Source organism: Mirounga leonina, unplaced genomic scaffold (assembly GCF_011800145.1).
Source record: "Mirounga leonina isolate KUSES-001 unplaced genomic scaffold, KU_Mleo_1.0 Mir_169, whole genome shotgun sequence".
Lineage (NCBI taxonomy): Eukaryota > Metazoa > Chordata > Mammalia > Carnivora > Phocidae > Mirounga > Mirounga leonina.
Window position 1 is genome coordinate 20283941 of NW_023270431.1, and position 16065 is coordinate 20300005.

Below are 16065 nucleotides of genomic sequence, written 5' to 3' on the forward strand. Positions count from 1 at the left end.
CTTTCTTTCTTTCTTTCTTTCTTTCTTTCTTTCTTTCTTTCTTTCTTCTTTTTAATTTTCAATTTTCCAGTGTGTAGAGAGAATATTATGCAGATGCCGTTAATTTTTTTTCCCCTATGTTTACATCTTGAAGCGGAATAGTCTATCTGCAGCTACATGATGGGCTATGTGAGGAAAAAAAAATCTGGGCTGTTAGAGTGGAAAAGTGTGTTTTATGTAAATTTTGAAAGGAAAATGTGTCAAGACCATGGTTTTTAAACTTATTTGTGCTTCCTTTAAGAAAAATGTTTTTTAAACCCAGTTATTTGACTTGATTCGCTAGCTTCAGGGAAGAGACCCGACTCTGTGACCAGCGCTAAGGTTCCGTGTTGGTATGGCTTGTGCCGGCCACTGTGCCGTATTCCTTCTGGAGAATTGTCAGCACCAGAGCCCTCCTTCCTTGTCAGTCTTGACCCAAAGATGTCACCATTCCTGGTTATTTGTCACATAATTGGTGTTGATTGCAAACTTTCCTGAAATGGGGCAGAACTGCTTGGTTGTCTTTTCCATGTAACTTAAACATAGTAATATAAATAAAGTAATAGTTGGGGGGGGAAAGTATTAATTCACTGAACAAACATGTGTTGAAAATCTACTATGCACCTGGCACCATTTTAAGTTTAGGGGATTTAGCAGTGAATGAGGTCAGAAATGACATTCCAGCTTCAGAGCTAACAATTCCATCTAGTTGAAGAGAACACAATAAACGAGAAAAAAATAAATATGTAATACTGTGTCTGGTAATGAAGAAAAACCATTACCATAGGAGTAGAGAGCACTGCTTTAAATCGAATGATGCAGGCAGACCTCTCTGAGATGACATTTGATCAGAGGTCTGAAGGAGGCCAGTTGTGCAGAGATCTGAAAGGGAGCTCAGGCAGAGAGAGAAGCAAGTGCAAAGTCCCAGGGTTGGGAGCCAGCTGGGCTGGTTCCAGAATAGCAAGGAGACCACCGACCAGAGCACTGACAAGATGGGGTCCGGGAAGAGGGCAGGGCCATAGTATGCATGCCTTGCGGGCTGTGGAGGCAACTTAGAGTTCACAGAAATCCAGTAGGGAGGCATGGGATGGTTTTGACAGGGTCTGGTCTACATCATGAATTCATCATTCTGATTTCTCTGGGCAGATTAGACCGGAGCAAGAGTGGAGGCAGGGACTCCAGTGAGGAGGTTATAACAATGGTCCAGGCAGAACAGGATAGCACCTAGGCAGTAGTGGCTCAGGACGCCTCCTTATGGAGAGGTCCTAAAACTCGCTGATGCACTGGCTGTGTGAGAAAGGGACATCTCAGGAACATCTCCTAGGTATCTAAAATTGTCCAGGGGCGCCTGGGTGGCTCAGTTGGTTAAGCGACTGCCTTCGGCTCAGGTCATGATCCTGGAGTACCTGGATCGAGTCCCGCATCGGGCTCCCTGCTAGGCAGGGAGCCTGCTTCTCCCTCTGACCTTGCCCCCTCTCATGTGCTCTCTCTCTCATTCTCTCTCTCAAATAAAAAAAAAAAAACTTTAAAAAAATAAAATTAAATTAAATTAAAAAATGTTTAAAAAAATAAATAAATAAAATAAAAAATAAAATAAATAAAATAAAATAAAATAGTCCAACTCATAGAAGCAGAAATAGAATGGTGGTTGCCAGGGATCGGGGGGAAGAGGAAATGGAAAGCTGCTACCAGATGTGTATAAAGTGTCAGTTGTTCAAGATGAGTAAGTTCTAGAGATCTGTTGGATCACATTGTGCTTATTGTTAACCATATTGTACTATACCTTTAAAAATTTATTAAGAAGGTAGATCCCATGTTATCTGTTCTTACTACAATAAAGAAGAAGGAGAAAAAGAAGAAGAAAGAAGAAAGAAAGAGAGAGAGAAAGAAAGAGAGAGAGAGAGAAAGAAAGAAAGAAAGAAAGAAAAAAGTGATGCTGCTGTCCAAATAACATCAGACTATAAAAACTGCAATAACTCTGAGAAACAATTTTTTAGGGAAATAAAATCAGTTTTTCAACATTATCTTTTGTGAATCATACAATGTCATTTAATCATAGCTTACCTCAAAACTTAAATTTGGAATGTTATTATGCATTTATCAAAATAAATATAAATTTGAAAAAGGGCTACATAAACTCTCAGAATTTTTTATTGGAAAAAAAAAAGAATGTCTCTTAAACTTTGAGCTTGAGCAACTAGATAAGTAGTAATATCATTTTCCAAAACAGGGAAGCTTGAGGTACAATAAGCTTTCCAAAACTTGTAGCCCTCTCACCCTCTAATTGTATTAGTTAATCTGATTTCAGAATTTTAAATTCAAGAATCTTTAAGCTACATTGCCACTTTTTAAAGAATGAGCCATGTACAGCCACCGTGACACCTGGCTACCAATAGAATCCCACTCTGCGAGAGAATTCTGAACCAGACACTCAGCTGGAGCCGGTGTGATGCTTCTAAGTGTTCTTTTGTAAAATAGTTTCAAAGACCCGTGACTAGAGAATTATAAAATCGTGTCCTCTGTTTCCGACATGTTTATAAATATGAATAATGGAAGCAGAGCTCTCCAGGCTCTTAAGAAGTACAAGGTACAAATCCACGGTTCAGTTCAAAGGAATGTTAAATATCGGCCTGAGATTTATACTCTTGAGAAAGAAATGTTACAGTGGAATCAGGGAAGCAATGTGCTGGGTTTGTGAGTCAGCAGCTCTTTTGTGGGAGGCACCATCTTGAACTGGGTCAGGCAGCTATGTGGTACTGAGATGGGCCTCAAAGGTTTGGGGACATTGCCATCATATCACCCATGCCTGATTGATAAGAGCAAGAAAACACTTTTGGAGTACAAAGACTTAGTCAAAATCACCAGTAAATCTGGGATAGAGCCAAAATTTAGTAAACGGTAGTTGGTAAATGGACACAGAAATTACTGGATTCATATGCAGAGAAAATCAAAGGCACAGCGAATTCCAAGGAAATTGGGACTGCAGTTCCTTTGCCAGGTCCCCACTTATACAGAGAAGGGCTCCTTTCAGCATGTTCACCTGTCTCATGGATACTAACTAGCTATGATCATTTTTGTAGAAGAAAAAGAAATGAAATTTAGTGGTGTATAAACTGTATAAAGACAAGGGCCTTTCCGTCTTCTTTAGTGTTGTGTCCCCAGCAATTAGAACTGTCCTTGGCACACACTGGGCCCTGAGCAAATCTTCGCTGAATGAATAAAAACATAAAAGCTGGAATAAATGATTAAATCTAAGGAAGGCAAGGAATCTTTTTATTTGTGTAAAAAAAGAAAGCCATGTTTTCAGGTGAAACCTAATCAAAATGACAAGAGAAAAGTGTCTGAGGGAGCAGTACTGGGCTAATATACTCTTTCCCTCTGGTGTCACAGCTGAGTTCTCATTGCCCTGCATATTTATATCATTCACTGATATTGACTGAGCCTTAGTGGAGCTTTATCTTTCATTGGTTTTTATGTGGTCTACATTTCCCACCCATTCTCCATACTCTTTGGTGAGGGGGATTACCAATCTGAAGAATTAAACAAGAAAACTGAATAATTGACAGGCTGCAGTCCTTGAACTTTTTTTTTTTCTGTGTGTGTGTGGTTTTTTTTTCCCCTACCCTCTCAACTTCAAGATTCTCAGATCCGTGTCTGACTCAAATTTGCCTTAAGTTTACATCAGTTTATTCACCCTTACCACTTATGACCTCATCCTCAGGGGCAGCATTTTTCCATTTTCATCATTCTATCTGGCCATAGCTGTTGAGTAGCTATGGATGGAAACGAGTAAAGGAAGAAAAATAAGAACTTAAAAAGGAATGAAATGGAATACATCCGTTCCCAGACCAAGGCCTCTTCAGGAAAATATTGGAAGCCTCACTTACAGCTAAGTTGGCCTGGGATCCAATCTGGATATAAGAGGCTGTTAGCACTCAGCCTTGAGTAGATGAGCATGAATCTGTCCTTATATCAAATATTCTTTGAGATCTTTGCATCCAAGACCTTTTAGAAATGTATATAAGTCATTCTAAAGTAAGAAAATGAACTGGATACATTCTAGTAGAAAGCCAAGGAGAGATAATAAAATAAATCTTTCCCATCTCCCTTTTTGATGACATTACACTTTAAAAATAGGTACAGGGAGGAGCCCACGGGAGGAATTTCAGTTAGGCAAATTTACTTACAAGTAGAATTTCTTCCAGGATACAAGAGCCTTTGGCAAACATTCTTTGGCACATTCTTCTTAAAAGGTAAAAGCCATTTTTTTGGCAGGTTTTAAATGACACTTAAGAGTGTCAGGCAAAGCTTCCAAACCATAGCCGAAAAGCAGCTTTATCCAAAACACACAACATCCTCAGCCAGCTCAAGATCAACAAAAAAGTTAGGCCTAACCATTACAGAATGTTAACTGTGAAACATAATTCCATGATATTTATGGCTCCATAAACTGGGCAAAGCTACACTTGAGTACTAAGAGGTACTCCTTGCAATGGGACAGTTACTCATACTTGATCCTATAAGATATGCTATATTAAAGAGAACCACGAATTAGTCACAGTCTATGCATTAGGACATGATTTTCTACTTTTAATGAGCCTAAGAATCAACTGGAGCAAGCTTGTAGAAAATGTGGATTTCTGGTCCAGTCCCTACACCTATCTAGGTAGATTCTGTAGGGGAAAGGACTGGAAAAAAGGAAGACCAGTGAGGAAGAGGCAGATGGTCTGTAAACCAGACATTGAGAATCACTGCACCAGAGTTTGAAGTGAACACACTAAAGTTGGGACAGTCTCCATGCAACTCTTAATTCCTCGCACCTAGCCCTAACACTGGCACCTGGAGGACACTCAGTGAATGTTTAATGAATGAAAAGCAGTTAGTATTTATGGATGCCAGGCACTCTTCTAAGCATTCTACACATATTAACTAATTTAATCCTCACAATAAGGGACTATTATTAGCCTTGACACTTGCTAGGCACTCTGTCTGCACACTGTCCAGTGTCACATGGCTGGTTCCTTTGTTACATTCAACTGCCACCTCCTCAGAAGACCCTCCCCTTGCCCCCAACTACCTATCTAAAGTTGCATCAATCCCACTCCCATCCAATCACAGGATCCTGTTCCTTTTCTCTACAGCCCTTGCCTCTATCTAAAATTATCTGGTTGGCTTATTGTCTGAATAATAAGCCCTCCACTGAAATGCAAGCACCATGAAAACAAGAATCGTGCAGGTCTTATTTGTCACTCTATCTCTAATGCCTAATTCATGGTAGACACCAAAGAAATGATATAATAAATGCAAAACAAAGGAATGGTGCTTGTCATATAATTCCTTAGTTCTCTCAGAGCTTCCAAATTTTATTATAAGTGTAAAAAGCAAAAGAAAGACTTCTAACCCCCAAATGTCCTCAAAATAATTCTCCAATCTCCTTTGTCCCAAGTCATAGCATGAACATGAGGAAAAGTAAAAACTAAGTAAGTGAAAGTGGAAGGTTTGGATAGATTTCTCACTGTATGGCTTCAATATTTTGTTTGAAAAGAACTCTTAGGACATCAGGGGCCCCCATGGTCAAACATAAGTAGAAAATACATTCTAAGATCAATTTAGATTAACCTGTTTTTATTAACCACACATTGACTCTGATTTCCTAGTTCGGAAAGCGATATCTGCCTGACACCAAAAGACCTAGTTAAATCAGTGAAATTCCAGCCAATTACCTCAATAGTAAAAAGAATGGATATACCAATTCCCTCCAAATGGCAAATGTGTCAGAATCATTGATTTAACCCTGCACCAACAAAATCAAAATCAGGAACTACTGTAGACTAAGGAGAAAGGAAGAAACTCATTTTAAATGGGTTTCTCATACAGTATGACTCAAAACCATAGTTCCTTTGAAAGGAGTCACCTGCTAGTTGACCTCATATCAATGCTAGCCAAGCCTGTGCATGATTCTGATCATGGATGATCAAAATGATCTCCTCTTCATGTATGGTGTGGGTCTCAGGCAAATAAGAGCTAGGGCTGAGGGATTGCTGCTGAATGAAGCTTTTTGTTCCAAGTAATTTTTACCACTTCTACTAAAATGCCAGAGAATGAATGGTGTCGGTAATGTTGTTGGATAAAACATACTCAAAAGCAACTAGAAACTTTAAAAAAAAAATAGTTTTCCTTTTTTTTTTTAAATTTTGGGAATATTTTTTCATTATGATCACGCAGGGAGTTAGCTAGACCTGGATTGGTTTCATTAGTCATCTCAGAAAATGTGGTTAGGTCTTGGGAAAATCTTTCGATTTCTGAGGAATTGCTGATCCCAAATCACATTCATTTCAGTCAGTCACTGGGACTTAGTATGAAACTTGGAAGTACCAAAGTAGACGCAGGAAGGGGGTGGAGGAAGCAATCGGACCAAGAGTGAGGTCTATTCTTACTACAGGAAGGTGAAGATCCTTTACAAAGACTTCACCTAACACAAATTTTGCAGCTGCTACCCTCTCCCCCATAATCGAGAAAGACTTAATCAGAATATTTTAAGAGGTAGAGAGAAATTTATTTTCATTCTAAAAATGTCCAAGTGCAATGATAAAGCAAAGATAATTTCTATGTTCACTACCCAAGCCCTCAAAACCATCTGGGTTAACTCAAAGCCAGGTTTAGCACGTTTTGCTTTCCATTTTGTGAGCAAAACATGATTTGGTTTACAAATTTCTCTGAGGTTCATGCATATAGCTGAGAGATGCTGTCATTTCCTTATCAGAAGCAATAGGAGAAATTCCAAATACGAGGAGTCACAGAGATTTATTGCCTCAATTCCCAGCCTGACACTTGGCTCAGCACAAAGGGTAAGCAGCCAAAAAGAAGTCCTTTGCTAAGGTACAAAAGGAACTGGCTGCTTGTGAAGTCCAGACTTGGGAGTGACACAAAAGGGGGTTGGGGTTTTTACACAGCCAGCAAAACCTAGTCTGTTTGAAGTGGGATCAATTGATTTCTTGAACATTTCAAATAAGCAAAATTCTGCAGGAAATGGAAGCCAGATGAATTTTTAACTCAGGAGATCCTTGGAAGACAGGCAGAAAGTAATCAAACAGCATCCTCTCGTTTCATTTTGGCCCTCCTCCTAGACTTCCTCCCTGCACTATACGTCCTACATGATGTAGAGACAATGAATGAATAAGCTTGGGGAGGGGTATGAGTAGACATTTACTTTCTAGATCATTTAAATTTACTTAAATAATAATTTTAAATTGATTAACATGTTGATTTTATTAAATTAAAAAAAGGAACAGTATGTGTTCGATATAAATGTATACCAATTTTAAAACACTATGCTATTTGGAAGAGGATCTGAAACATTTTAGGAAGCATCTGTTGGTGAAGCAGTCACGTGCTGGCAACTCTCACAATAACCCCCCATGAGCTTGTTAGCGTCATGGTGCACACAAAGAAACTGAGGCTCACTGAGATAAAGTGATTTGCCAGAGGCCACAATGATTATAAACTGAGAGGCTGAGATGGACTTACCAAAGGAGTCCCCAGCTGATCCTCAGGACTGAAATCCACATGCAAAGAATCTGTTTTTTGAGACTAGGTTTCTTCTACACTAGCAATTGCTAGTTCCCACCTCCTAGGGCATGGGACAGGAATAAATCGGCCACTGGTTTTGAAGCTGGAATTACCAGGTCAGGAGAAGTTGGCAGCTGTGTGCATGCCAGGAACACCACCATGCCAAGTAGGCACACGCAACTCTCCCCCAGGAACTCGAAGGGGAGAAGGAAGGGGTACTTTCCTCTCTCCAACACGCTTTGGCTTCAGACACTTAGAGAAAATATAAGAAACATGAAAAGAAGAAAACATACTCACCCTGCCACGCCTAGCTGCTACCTTGTTAACACCTTGTTCTTCGTAGTTGTGACTTTCACAGAAGATGAAATATTTCTTTCCTCTTAACTTCACATATGCTGTCCAGAAGCCCCCAGGTTTCCTGGAACTTTTGTTAAGATTCCAGCTATTCCAGCAATAATTTTCAGACACCAAGCTTTGGCTGACAGAGAACAGATACAACCAATGTCTGGGGATTTTCCTTCTGCTTTCTTCTACTTTTTCTTCCAATGAAACTGTCCCATTATTGGCTTTGATTTATTCATTATGGTCATACTTTCCTTTCCAGAAATCTTATTTGCAAGACAAAGAAAGAATAAAAATAGTAATGGATGGTCATCCGTGGTATTTTGTTAGTTCTTCTCGGCTCTTGCTTTTGAACTGTCTGCTGTGTCTTGGCCCCTTCTGTGTCAGTAAAGAAAATCATGGACATGGGACTTTTTAATGTTATCTATGTTAATCAGGTCCACCCCTAATATTTGTGATGCTTTGGGCAAAAGTACAAATGGTGACCCACATACTATAGATTTAAATCTTTAAAAGTTATGAATCAAGCCAACTGTTTAAATAGTTTATGTTCTATCCCTCCGCCTTGGCAAATATACATTTGTAACAACATGAAAGGCCATGTTCAAATTTAGAATTCTCTGACTCCTTGAATTGCTACACCAGAATGCAGAGGCTGAGAGAGATCAGCCTACCCCTGGTTCATTTGTTCCCAACTCCAGCTTGGTCATAGACTATGAACCATAGACCATGCAGGTTTCACAACCACGCATGTGAACAATCCCTAACAAACAGCTACTCCCCAGCCTAATGTTGGACCCAGAGGTCGCACACCACAAGAAGACAGTTCATCTCTGGAGGGTGGACCCTGAGAAAAAGCCTCTGTAGTCACTGGAAAGAGCTCAAGATCCTTTGGGTAGAGAATTCTAAGGTCTTGCATATCCAGAGCAGGGTCTAGAAGAGTGTGGGCTCTGGACAGCACAATCCCTTGGCTCCTCACTCATGGCAGTTGGAGGAGGCACAGTTTCAGGAAGGTCAGGGCAGAGGCTCTTGTTGACCCTATCTGGGTGGTACTCAGAGTTAATGTCCCCCTGTTCTAATGGCAAGTGGAAATTAACCTTATTGACTAGACACTTTTCATCCATAGCTTCCAAGTAAGAGTGAAAGGCCTCTCAGAAGATTTAGAACTAGAAGTTTATGATCCATATTTCACATAAGGCAAGGTATCTGTACCTCAGTATCACCAAGGATTATGCAATTTGCTCTTTGAATTGCAAGTGCAGCCATCTGATTTCCTGCTCCAGTTTCCATGGTCCAAGGCCAACGAAGAAACAGAATCTGTTAAATATTTGAAAGGCGACATCATTAAGAATGAATTATTATCTAACATGGAAATAATTTCAATTAAGAGGAGGGACTACACACATATATTTCGTTGTCATACATTTCTTTAGAAGATGAAACAAGGAGGAATCAGAGAAATGTACTCTGGGAGATGAGAGGGAGGGAAGGATGGGTTCCTTGGGTTTATATTTCTTCCAAGTGAGGTAGGCTGTGCTTCTCCCCACCCATCTAATCCCCTGAACCTGCTCCTACCTCTATCAGTGAGGATAGCAACAATACTTAGCTAATATTTACATCCCACTTACTCTGTGCCGGACATCATTCTAAGCACCTTACCTGTTTTACCTATTTAATTTGCACAAAAGCCCTATGATATAGGTATTTTTATTACTCTTCTCACTTTTAGAAGAGGAAATTGAGGCATAAGAAGATTTTTTTAAAAAAACAAACCTTGCCTAAGGTCCTGTAGGAGGTTCAGAGCTGAGATTTGAACACAAGAGGACCCCTAGAGTCTGTGCACTCAGCCACATGTTCTACTACTTCTTGAGATGGTCAACCACACATGCACTGGCCACCTCAGCCACTAGTCACCCTCCACTCTGCCCTGCTTCTCCAAATAAATGTGCATTTGCCCCTAGTAGCCGGAGGTTTGACCTGGAAGATCAGTTATCTCTTTGGCTCACCTGGAAATTCCCATTTCCTGTGGGATAAGGACAGCTTCCCTCTTCTAAGGCCCAATGGCCCTCACCCACCAGGGGCCACAGAAACCATAACAGTCCCCAGTTCTCTCAACATCTAACTGGACTTTTTTTTTAAGATTTTATTTTTTTAGAGGGGGGTGGTGGGGAGGGGAAGGGAGAGAGAAACCCAAGCAAACTCCACACTGAATACAGAGCTTGACAGGGAGCTCCATCTCACAACACTGAGATCACAACCTGAGCAGAAACCAAGAGTCAGATGCTTAACCAACTGCACCCAAGTACCCCCTAACTGGACTTTTCTAATAGGAACTTTGTATATGAGAATTTACTTATTCTCTTGTCTTTAAGGTCCCCAAAAGATTAGGGGTTGTGTCTTATTTTTCTTTATTTCCTGTTCTTATTAGAGTTCTTTATATGCAAGAAGTGTTCAGAAATGTTTACATAAATGAGGTTTATTGTATTCTTCAATAACCCTGAATTTTAATCTGGTAAGTCAATGACTATAAAGAGCAGAAAAATTCCAAATTCAGGGAGGCTGGGTGACTCAGTCGGTTTAGCACCCAACTCTTGATTTTGGCTCAGGTCATGATCTTAGGGTAGTGGGATGAAGCCCCATGTCAGGCTCTATGCTGGGCGCAGAGCCTGTTTAAGATTCTCTTTCTCCATCTCCCTCACCCCTTCCCCCATCACCCTAAAAAAAAAAAAAAAAAGTCCAAATTCAATCATTGCAGGTGGGCATGAATATGGAAAGCATATATATATGTATATATATACACATATATATATGTATATATATATATATACACATATGTATATATATATATACACACACACATATATATGCATGCCAGAGTCTGTTCTATATTTGAAATTCCTGTTCAGAGAGGTGATATGGTATAGTAGTTAAGTGCCTAGACCCTGGAGGCAACCTCCCTGAGTTCAAATTCCAGTCTTGCTACTTACTGACTATGGGACTGGTGATATGCAATTTAAACTCAACGAGTGTCAATTTCTTCACAGGTAAATAGGAATGATTATGATAACAGTCTCCATTTCAGGGGGATTTTTCTGAAGATTATATAAGTCAACACAAGGTGATTAAATGAATTAATCAATATAACGTGCTTTCAGTACTGCTTGGCAAATAGGAAGTCCTCCATGAATGCTAGCTGTCATACCAAGCCATCCCACAACTTAAACACAAAAATGGTATCTTTTAGCATGTAAAATAGTTGTATTTTTAAGGGATTACTAAAGTAGTTAACCATATTTTCTCTTTATGGTTATTAGAGAACGGTTATTATTAACAATAGTTAACAGGATACAACCAGGAATAACAGAATATAATACCTGCTGCATTACCCACCAAGTGTAGGCATTGTAATAAGTTATGTTATGAAAATATGGCTCACAGAGACATGGTCTTGGCTATCACAGAATCAGCTGATTCCCTATCCTCTCTCTTCTGAGCAGGCTTCACCTTCCTGAGATTATAAGAAACAGGGATGGGGGCACCTAGGTGGCTCAGACAGTTAAGCATCTGCCTTAGGCTCAGGTCATGATCTCAGGGTCCTGGGATAGAGCCCCGCATCCTGCTCTGTGCTCAGCGGGAACCTGCTTCTCCCTCTCCCTCTGCCACCCCCCTGCCCCCAGCTCATTCACGTGTGAGCTCTCTCGCTCTCTGTCAAATAAATAAAATCTTTAAAAAAAAGAAGAAGAAGAAGAAGCAGTGACATCAATCTTAGCTGTAGTCAGCTACAATTGTTCCAACTCACACCAATGAACACCAAGGGGATAAACACCATTGCCAGACCAATGTCCCATCCATTCAGCAAGGGTATCTCATGGAACAGGAAATGCAATGGGAACCCACAAGCATGTACTTTTTTTGTTTACATTTTCCACAATGAAGCCAGATGGCATTACAGCAGGACAGCAATATCCAAGATGTTCCAAAGCATACACACCAGTTTAAATCCTTTTTTAGCCCAAATTCCTTCCCTCGTTATCTTAACCTTCGCTGTACAAATTCTTCCCAAACTCCTCCGGAGACTATTCTTCAAGGTGAAGCTTGGAGAATTTATTGTACTACACCTACTTATTGTTTACTTCGTTGGCATGTGGTTTTCTCATTATAATATCATTAGCATAAGTCAGGGGATTCTTCCTGGCAAGATAGACAGAGTAATGTTCAGTTGGTCCTTTAAATCCTTTTGGTCATATCCATGTTCTTGGATTCCAGTCTAAGAATGTTAACATTTCATAGCTTCCTCCTATTTCTTTATATATTTCTCCATATAGTCTCATTGGCCTATTACTGGTTTTCCTAAATTATTAACATTTCATTTTATTTCTACTAGGTATCCTCAATACCTTTCTCTTCTCCAACACAACAGATTCCTCTTCTGATGCCTACTCAAAAGCATGAAGATTAAATTTTTCTTTCAGGAGAATATTCCAAACATCCTTCAATGCAAGCATTTATATATCAGATGCTAGCTCAGCAAACCCAGATCAGATTATTTCTTTTAAAGATGGTTTTGTTTATGAATCAACCTAAGGTACCAGAATTTGTTGGTAGAAGATACATTAATATCCTATTGGTTCCTGGAACTATAGTCATAGTAAGAATGTAGAGCTACATAAAGTTTATTATAGTAGCTGCCCTTTACTGAGTTTCTGCTAGTTGTCAGGTAACTGTCAGATATTTGTTATCAAATAATATCCCAATAAAAATGATCATTCCCGTTTTCTAAGCTAGGAAATGGAGGTTCCAAAGGGTACACACCTTGTAAATGGCAGAGCCAGGATCCAAATCTGGGTGGCCCAGACCCCTCAGCCCACAGACTGTCTCTACTTTGCAGGCTGCTTATCAGCACTTTTTCCCCAGTCACTGCAACACACTTGGGAAGGAAGAACTGAAAACCCAAAGAGCTCAACCCATCTGTGCATTCAAGGCTGGGAAGCAAAAGATCACTAGAATTAACCTAGAAATGAAAACTAAACTTTTTATATTCCTGGTTCATTGTATAATCCTTCAACAATATTTCATTTTCCTCTAGTGTTTTTCTTAAGAAAGATAATAAATCTCAAGGGAAAATGTGATGCTATTAAAATTAATACTCACCATAATAATTGGATTCGACTTTTGGAAACCAGTGCTACTAATGGTTAAAGATGATGTCCTCTAGGAGAGGAAAACCCTCTTACAGCATTGCATTGCACATTTGTGCAAAGCATTAACTGCTTTGGCTCTTTCAAATATTTTTGTGTGTATGCACTAGTTTAACAGTAAGCATAGTACCACGAAGCCCTTAAAGAGATGGTGTGTCCTCCAAGCCTAAAACAATCTATGATCCATCTTTTTCCTGTGTGTTTTATCCCATAGCTGAGAATGTGACACTGTGTATGATACAACCCCATTTTCCTTAGAAATGTTTTTCTCTGATGATTTGGAATCCTACCTATTTTGCTACAGTTTATTAATCCTGGAGTTGCTCAGACACAAGGTTTTCATTTAATATTTAACTTTGGCACGGAGACATAGTCAAGTTTCTCCAGCCCAAAACTTGGAAAAGAGCTAAGGAAAAGTAGCCAGGAGAACTCTACAACAATATTTTTTAAACCTTCATATGTCCAGATTTAAAAATACATACATTTATCTTTTCTTCAGGAACAGCAATAACTCTGAACCGACAAGATTTTTAATAATTCTCTTGGTAACAGCAGGTAGACACAACATGTTTTTTTGAAAAGGAAGGAAGGAAGGAAGGAAGGAACCTCAAATACCTCTCATTTACCCATGATGACCTGGCTCAGTCCTGGAGAGGATTAGGAGCATTCCTTTTATAAAGTCACATTTCATTAGGATGAATGTTTTATTCCAACCCAGCTGTATTGCAGCCCATCATCACCATTTCAGCTGATTAGCAAAAAGTAGATTGACACATAATGCCTTCTGCCACTGGGCCTCTAAATCATGATGTGCGAAGTATGGAAGTACATGATCTTTCAAAAGCCAAAGAAGATGTCCCAAAATAAAGGAGTGAAAAGTAAAGATAATACTAATGATAACCATAAGATGTATTTCTCAAAATTAGTGAGCATGAGAAACCAACACTACAAGAATGATTTAATTTCTAGGACCTGTGAAAAGAATATTGTCGCATTCTCCTTTGGAATGTGATGTAAGGAGATTGTCCCAAACTATAAAATGCAGTGAATCTCATCAGCACATAACTAAAATTTGGTTGAGATTGGCACATAATTAATCTCATTTCAAATGAGATAAGCCATTACAAATAGTTGAAAAATTTTACTTTTTTCAAACTAAAAATTAAGTGATTGGTAACATGAAGATAAATTAATTGAGTTGTAAGAGCACACTTGAAATTCCTTTGAGCCGAAAAGATCCTACAGTCCTAGATATGGGGACTCCACAAACCCAAACTCTAGAAAAGCTAACCTCTAAAAGATTCTACTTTCCTTTTTTCCTTTTTCTGTGCAATTGTCCCCACAATCAATCACCAAAACACCTGGGCTGATTCTACCTATTCCTAAATGACCACATAAGACTCAGTGCTTGTAATCTGCTGATGGCAGAGGGGGACCCTCAGGTGGTTATGAGCAGTTGCTCACCAAGGGCTGACATTTATGGATCACTAGCTACCAGGTACTGTTCAGAGCACTGTATATAGAAAAATCTCATGTACTCCTCACAACACCCAAGTGTCATATGCAGAGAGATAAATAACTTGCACAAGGTCACGCAGAACATGAGCGGCAGAGGCAGTATTAAATTCCATACAGGTAATTGTCTGCTATGCTGTGCCTCACACCAGCCTGCCAGTCAGCCTACCAATAAAGTCAGACTTCCCAATAAACTGCCTTCTGAATACCTGATAGTGTAGACCCAGCGTAGTGCAGTCCCCAGACCACAGCCCTTACCTTTCTCATGGCCCTGAGCCTCTTACTCCACCCAGGTGTTCTGCCTGTGGGGCCGCACCTTCAGAAATTTTCCATCTGCCCAGCCCTCCATTCCTATCCATAGGTTCTCATGGGATAATGACTTTCACTTGAGAATAAGTAAAAGTTAATCTTATCAAAATTCTTAATACTAAGGTGTGGATGACTTAGGAGGATAACTCTATCAGAGAGTATTTGCATTTCAGAAAAGGGTTTCATTAACCCAAATGAACTGGGGGTGGGGGACAGGATCTGTTATTTGGTGGTTTTATGGTGTCTATGGCATAAAGAGCACAGCATTTGGAGTCAGAAAGAAGTTGAAGTCCTAGTTCTGCCAATATCAGCTATGTAAAGTTAGGCAAGTAAATCAATCTTCTGAATCTTTGGTTTCTTATCCACTTAAAAAAAAGGGCAATAACTCTTCACAGTAGTTTTATAACAATTAAATAAGATGCTGTTATGTCTAGCACCTAACATACTATCTAGTACATGGTAGGCATCTAATCATTGTCAGTCCTTATGCTCTTCTCCTAGCACTTTCCGGAACACTAGAACTATGAGGCTAACCCTTGCCATAGACCATCTCTTTTTACAGGGGAAACCAGACTGACAATGCTTCTTGTTGTTGGTATGGGCAGACATTCTGCTGTCTTGTTGGCAGCCTGCCCTCCATTCATGCACTTGCTGGAAAAGGAAAATGAGTCAGCAGGGACTTTGAAAGGCTGGTGAAACTACAGCTTTGCTAGAGACCAGTGTTCATGATGTTGGCATTGTGTTGGATTATATGCCAACGGGGCATAACCTGTTTTTTAAAGAGATTCATCAGCATTGCCTACAAGCTTGGCCATTCACTCAACAACATGTATTCACCAACGACTATGTGCCAAATGTTGTGCTAAGCCCTCGGGAATACAGAAATCAAAGTGGTCAATGAGCTGCCATGTGCTACCTGATAGCAGAGGTCACAACGAAAAAGAGGATGGAGAAGAAGGGCTTCTCTCTAGAGGTGAGCACATGCAGGTGCTCACAAGACTCAGTGCACATACTCAGGGAACATGGATTACCATCCATGGTGTCACTCATTCAGTTATTCATTCTCCAAGCTTTTATTGAGTACATAGTATGCGCCAGCACCTGCGGATACACC

The 16065-nt window shown here is 39.8% G+C and overlaps 1 protein-coding gene and 1 long non-coding RNA gene across 4 annotated transcripts in view; one reads left to right on the top strand and one right to left on the bottom strand.

The window, feature by feature from the left end:
- The window catches only part of LOC118017370, a 683373-nt gene extending 674128 nt beyond the window's left edge, over nucleotides 1–9245 (bottom strand). Inside the window, exons 1-2 of the long non-coding RNA XR_004681133.1 lie at nucleotides 9142–9245; nucleotides 7885–8065 (exon numbers count right to left, since the gene is read on the bottom strand). This is a non-coding gene — a long non-coding RNA (uncharacterized LOC118017370). The remainder of the gene's footprint in view (nucleotides 1–7884; nucleotides 8066–9141) is intronic.
- Nucleotides 1–16065, top strand: part of COL8A1 (collagen type VIII alpha 1 chain) — a 160622-nt gene that overhangs the window by 114738 nt on the left and 29819 nt on the right. The window lies entirely within an intron of this gene.